The 5,793-nt window shown below is 46.1% G+C and overlaps 1 protein-coding gene across 1 annotated transcript in view; it reads right to left on the bottom strand.

The window, feature by feature from the left end:
* Positions 1-5,787, bottom strand: part of Znf697 (zinc finger protein 697) — a 28,961-nt gene extending 23,174 nt beyond the window's left edge. The window contains exon 1 of the mRNA XM_015502255.2: positions 5,691-5,787. The gene's annotated coding sequence lies outside the window, so the exon portion shown is untranslated. The remainder of the gene's footprint in view (positions 1-5,690) is intronic.
* Positions 5,788-5,793: the final 6 nt, after the last annotated feature.

A 5,793-nucleotide genomic window follows, 5' to 3' on the forward strand; every position in this document is an offset into this window, starting at 1 on the left:
ACTAGGGGAGGAAAGTGATTCTGTGACATTTACAATCGTCCCAAGTATGGGAAAAAATGGTCAAAAGTTTCCTTCCTATAATGCCCTGCCTAAATTTCACCAAGCCTCAAATGATGAATACGCATAGTACTGGGATGAATGCAAAACATGTCTTAATAAATAAAACCCAGAAAGAATGGTTCCTGTTTTGTCATTTATGGAAAGAAAACTATATATACATAAAACACCTCTCGGAATAAAAGTCAGTCCTGTTTCCTTAACTACACATAGCAAATGAGAGCTGTGTGCCCAGGACTGAGCCTTGGGCCCCTGCATGGAGGGAAGCCTGGGGTACCACAAGTGGCCCTCCAGCCTCCGGCACACCTCACTGGAACCCTGTTGCTAGCCTACATGTATAGAATATGACCTGCTGCACAGATGTAGAAACCCCATGAATTCTCCTATGTGCCTTTAAAATGACTAACTTGCTTGTAACAGCTCATGGCACACTGTGTTTCCACCAAGGCTTTCGAAGTTCTGGCAGCCTTGAGGTCAGAGGAAAGGAAGTCTAAATCGGCCTCCAGAGACGGATTCAATTTTGTGAAATGGGACAGTCTCCTCCACCCAAGGAGAGGTTGCTGATCTTTTGTTACCATTCCCCCATCACACAAGATGCAATACAGCCCAAATCCAGACCCCACACTCACTGCAGTACTCTCTCAGAAGTGATACCAGAAGTGGAAATGGAATCATCTTCCTTCCTCACCCATCCTTTCTTTCTTCTCTCTCTCTCCCTCCCTCCCTCCTTCTCCACACCTGAAGTCAAGGATCCCCTCTGATTTTCTCAGATGTACAGCAAAAGGCCTTTCCCAGATTTGGCAGAGGGTAAGCATGACAGGAAGGGGAGAGGTAGTGAAGCAGTGGCCCCTCAGGCTACCTAAAATCATTAAGCACCATAATCATTCAGTGCTGGAGTTATCAAGCTCATAAAAACAGCACTATGCAGATCTGCTCTGGCATGCTTCCAGATGGTGCTTACCTCTTTCAGGGGTCATGTGAGAAAGGTGAAAATTAACCGAGAAAATCATTATCCTCTCTTTGGAAACCTCTTCTATGATAGGAGCAAACTGTTAACATATAAACAATGCTTCATGCCTACATTTCTGCCTTCTAGTTATAACCAATTCACCATTAACACAGTTTCTGGAAATTCATCATATGCCACTCTGTGTTCAGGACATACAATCTCTGTCATGTGTATGGGCTCACTTAAGTCTTTCATTAAGAAGACACTGAAGCCAGACATGGCGGTCCGCACCTATAATCCCAGCTACTCAGGAGGCTGAGGCAGGGGGATTTCAAGTTGGAAGCCAGCCTGCGCAACTTAACAATACCCTGTCTGAAAATTAAAAAATAGAAAGGACTAGAGACATAGCTCTGAAATATAGTACCCCTCATTTCAACCCCTAGTACTACAAAATAAATAAGATATTGAACCCCAAATATTTCACACAATGCAAGAGATTGAAAGAGGCTAAGGTGTGGCCTGGTATGGTAAAGACAGGCTACTCAGAAGTGAGCTTCCCCTGAAGACAGGAAGAAAGAATTCAGATAGGCTGGGAGAAAAAAGAAAAGAATTCCAGGCAGACAGTTGTGTGCCCAAAGGTCCTATTAGGAATTCTGCAACTGGCCTTGCCAACTAATGGCCACGCTAGTTTAAGGTCATGAAAATAACAAATTTACACAAAACAGTGTAGATCTCAGAATGATTTTAAAAGCCTAATGATGGTAGGATATCTGTAAAGTGGAGGACTCCAGAGAAAGAAGGAATAGAGATCTGGCATGGACAGCAAATTCTGAACAGTCTTGGCAGTCAACAGACCTAAATTCCAATCTGTCTTCAGGGTACAGTCTGGGACTCCAGCGAGGTTCTTCTCTCTAAGCCCTGGTTTCCTCATTTGTAGAATGGAGATAATAATGTCAGTCATCAGATGAAATGAGGCAACACAAATCAATTATCCTGTTTAGTAGCTGATATGTAGCTGTTCAAGAAATGGTGAAGGTTGTAATCACATGAAAAGAAACCAAGAAAAGCTGTCCAGTTAGGTATGAATAAGGGACTACTAAATTACAATGTCTTTGAAGAAAGAAAGTTGAAGGGTCTAATCTGTCTTGTACTTCCATATTCTACCTTTCAACCTTGGTAGACTGCTTGGGCTATAAAAATCTAATAGACATGGTGCCTGTCTGGCTTAGCTGCAAAGAGGACAGTCTTTGTGGTGCTACTTTCCAATAATCACCTTAATAATTAAAAGGAAAATTACCATCTTCACTCTGAGAGAATGACAGAATATTTTTAAATCCACTTGATTAACTCATTCTATATACTTCTACAGGGCTGGCAAAGAAGCTCTGCAAAGATTTTCATGAATGTCTTTGTAATAGACAGTGTGACAGGTCCTTTTAGGACCTTTGGAACCTTTTGCTTCTTAAGCCAGGAGCAAAAGGTAATGCTTTAGTCTATGATGTCCTAGAGTCTATGATGTCCTGATGGGTCTGAGAAAGGATTTTCTACAAAACAGGTAAATTAAGATGTATGCATTCATCCACTCATGCCTTTCCATTCATCTGTTCGTTTATTCGTGTTTTTAAAATCAAACATCATTTGTGTACCTAAATTGTGTACCTGCTAGGTAAAAGAGTACCGGGCAGAAAGGATCGCTGAACTCAAGGGGCTTACATATATATGTATTATGATATATACGTATTTCTGTGATACTGGGGACTAAACTCAGGAGCACTCTTCCATTCTTTTTAATTTTTTGAGTCAGGGTCTCACTAAGTTGCCCAGGCTGACCTCCAACTTGCAATCCTCTTGCCTCAGCCTCTCTGGTCACTGGGATTACAGGAACTTGAAAGGGATTTACAGTTTAAAGAAGAAAATGAACAACTATCTATCAGAAGCCAACTAGTACCATAAGGACAAAATTAATTCTGGCTAGCAAGGCTTCTATAAGGGAGCTAATCATCTGGGCTAGGATTTGGACAATCAGAGTTGGTATAGGTGGTTCAGCTTGACTCCTGGAGGTTAGAGAATATGTGTTCCACCTGGGATGGAGAGCTGTCTCCCATAAGAATAGCTAGATAACTTAAGGTGGCTCAGGTACAAAGGAGGATAGAGGTAGGCAAGCATTGGAATTGTGACAAATTTTGAATGCCACAGTCAGGAGTTGCTTCCATTGGTTATGTCCATACTTCCTAGTATGTGGTACTCAGAAAACTATAAAGAAGCAAAGGAAAAAGGTGCAGTATCTTAGATAGGTTCAGGCTCCAGACCTCTTAAGCTTTTTGTTTTATTCCTTCATGAGTAAACAAGGCCTTTTCTTGCCTTAGCTTATCATCTTCGGAATCAACCTTTACCCTTTCTCCTTCCCTTCTCTGGATAACTAGGAATTAGGCAAACAAACAGGTAAATTATGAGGAAATCCAAAGACTCAGGCCATTGCCGAGGTCGCTCTTCACCACTTCAATCCAGCTACATCTGCTGGGTTTTCCGACTGGTATCTGTTTACACTCTAATCCCAGAAGTGTTTGAAGGCCATCTTTGTCTTCCTTTGTGTCATATAAAGGGCAAGCTGGACTTCCCATCTATGATCTTGGTTCCATTTGGTGCCATCTTATTTTCTCTTGGGCCAGGCTGACATCAATGTTTCCCCACCTCCAAGATACACAGCCAGTATGCTCCCAGCTGAAGACAATCCGTTAAATGCACAGAGCATTCTCCTCCACTTCCCCATCCTCACATCCTCCACTTGGACAATTCCATTCTTACCTTAGTTCAGATATCTCATCTCTTCTAGACAATACAGTAAAGAAATGTTTCCCCCTACAAACCACTTATATAGGGTGCAAGGTTCTCTCTGTGCCCTATCACATCCTTCTTAATATAAGCATTGAGTACCCCAACCTTGCCACCCAAGTCGCAATTTTAAAGGTCCATTTGGTTCTTAAAATGTGTTCTACATTAGCCAGTTGCAGGGGTGCACACCTGTAATCCCAGCCACTCCAGAGGCTGAGGCAGAAGGATTACACATTCAACACCATCCTGGGCAACCTAAGAGGACCCTGTCTCAAAATAAATAAAAAGGAGCCAGCGCCTATAATCCCAGCGGCTTGGGAGGCTGAGACAGGAGGATCACAAGTTCAAAGCCAGCCTCAGCAAAAAACAAGGCACTAAACAACTCAGTGAGACCCTGTCTCTAAATGAAATACAAAAATAGGACTGGGGATGTGGCTCAGTGGTCAAGTGCCCCTGAGGTCAATCCCCAGTACCCACCCCAAATTTAAAAATTTAAAAAAATAAAATAAAAAGAGTTGGTGGTATTGCTCAGTGGTAGACAGGCCCTGAGTTCAATCCCCAGTACAACAACAAAAAATGTATTCCATATTAGATAATAACAATATCTTGCCTGAGGAAAATACTTGAAGACAAGTGGGAGGGCAGAAAAAAGAGGCTCCTTAGGTGAGGTAAATTCAGTTGCAGCAGTCATACTTGGGCAGGGTTCAGGGTTACCCACTCATCCATCAACTTGCTAGCCATTATCCCACCACATTTCCCACACTCAGTCTCTTAGGATAACACTGCCATAGGAGATATAGAGTTAGTGTGTCACCCCACAGGTTAAGACTTCTACAGAGCAGGAATACAGCATCACCTAATTGCATTCAGCCTAGCACACAGTGGAGGGGTAAGCGATTCACTTGAAGGGGACAGCGGGGAACAGTTAAGAAAACCAGAAAATGCAGAAACTCCCAGAAGTAATAATCCAATTCTGGAGGCCATTATGGACACTGGCCATAAGATGCATTCAGTGCCCCTGTGTTGCTGCTTTCCCACAACCTCTCACTTGCCCACTTCTCCCAACACGCCTTGCCCCAAGCCTACACTCAATCCTGAGCCTCGGCATGTCCCCTGGGTGCAGGTCCCACCATTGCCCAGCCTCCAACAAGGCCATGTGTGGTTGGGAAGCCTCCTAGAGCTAGATGGCGAGCCCTTTAGGGCGGTGAACTGCTGCCTAGCCCTCCACCCACCCGTCCTTATTGTGCCATTTGCCCAGTCTGAGCGCAGTCAAAAACGCTAATGTGAGTCGGGAAAAATGGAGGGGTGAAGAAAGGAGAGGAAGACATTTCACCAGGACCCAAGATGACCTGCTGCCCCTTTCGGAGCCCCCACCCTGACCCTGTCGTCCTCCGGTGGGGCTAAGGGAGCGAGCAGGCAGGGCAAGAGGAGCGCTGTCCGTCCCGGTCCACAGCTGCACACAAAGCCCTTCACCTTCTCCTGGCCTTCCAAGCTCCTCCCTGGGCTTCGTTTTTCCGAGGGTCTCTGATGCCCCCTTCGGTGGTCGGCGGGACAGTCCGACTCCCTCTCGCAGCGCTGCCTCCTCCCTCGCGTGGTAGCCTCCTCCCAGCCCCTAGCCAGAGACCCCAGAGGGAGCTCAGCCTCGGCTCTGGAGGCGCGAGGGTACACCGTGCGCCCGGCAACCCTTAGCCCGGAGGAGAGCGGACAACGGTGCAATCTGGGGGACACGACTTAGCCCAGCCTTTCAGCCACAGCTCTCATGCACACACCCCATCCCCGCAGTGATCAGGTCGGGTCCCTATCAGCACCATCCTCAGGCGGCGGGGGAGCCCAGCCACAGCCGTGCTCCTACCTGCGTTGCGGCGGGCGCGGCGAGGAGCGGGGACACCAAGCGTCCTGGCCCGAGCCTCGCACCGCGGCGCGACTGCCCTTGTGCTGCGGCAGCGGCGGCGGCT

The sequence above is a fragment of the Marmota marmota genome, unplaced genomic scaffold (genome assembly GCF_001458135.2).
Source record: "Marmota marmota marmota unplaced genomic scaffold, marMar, whole genome shotgun sequence".
NCBI classification, from domain to species: Eukaryota; Metazoa; Chordata; class Mammalia; order Rodentia; family Sciuridae; genus Marmota; species Marmota marmota.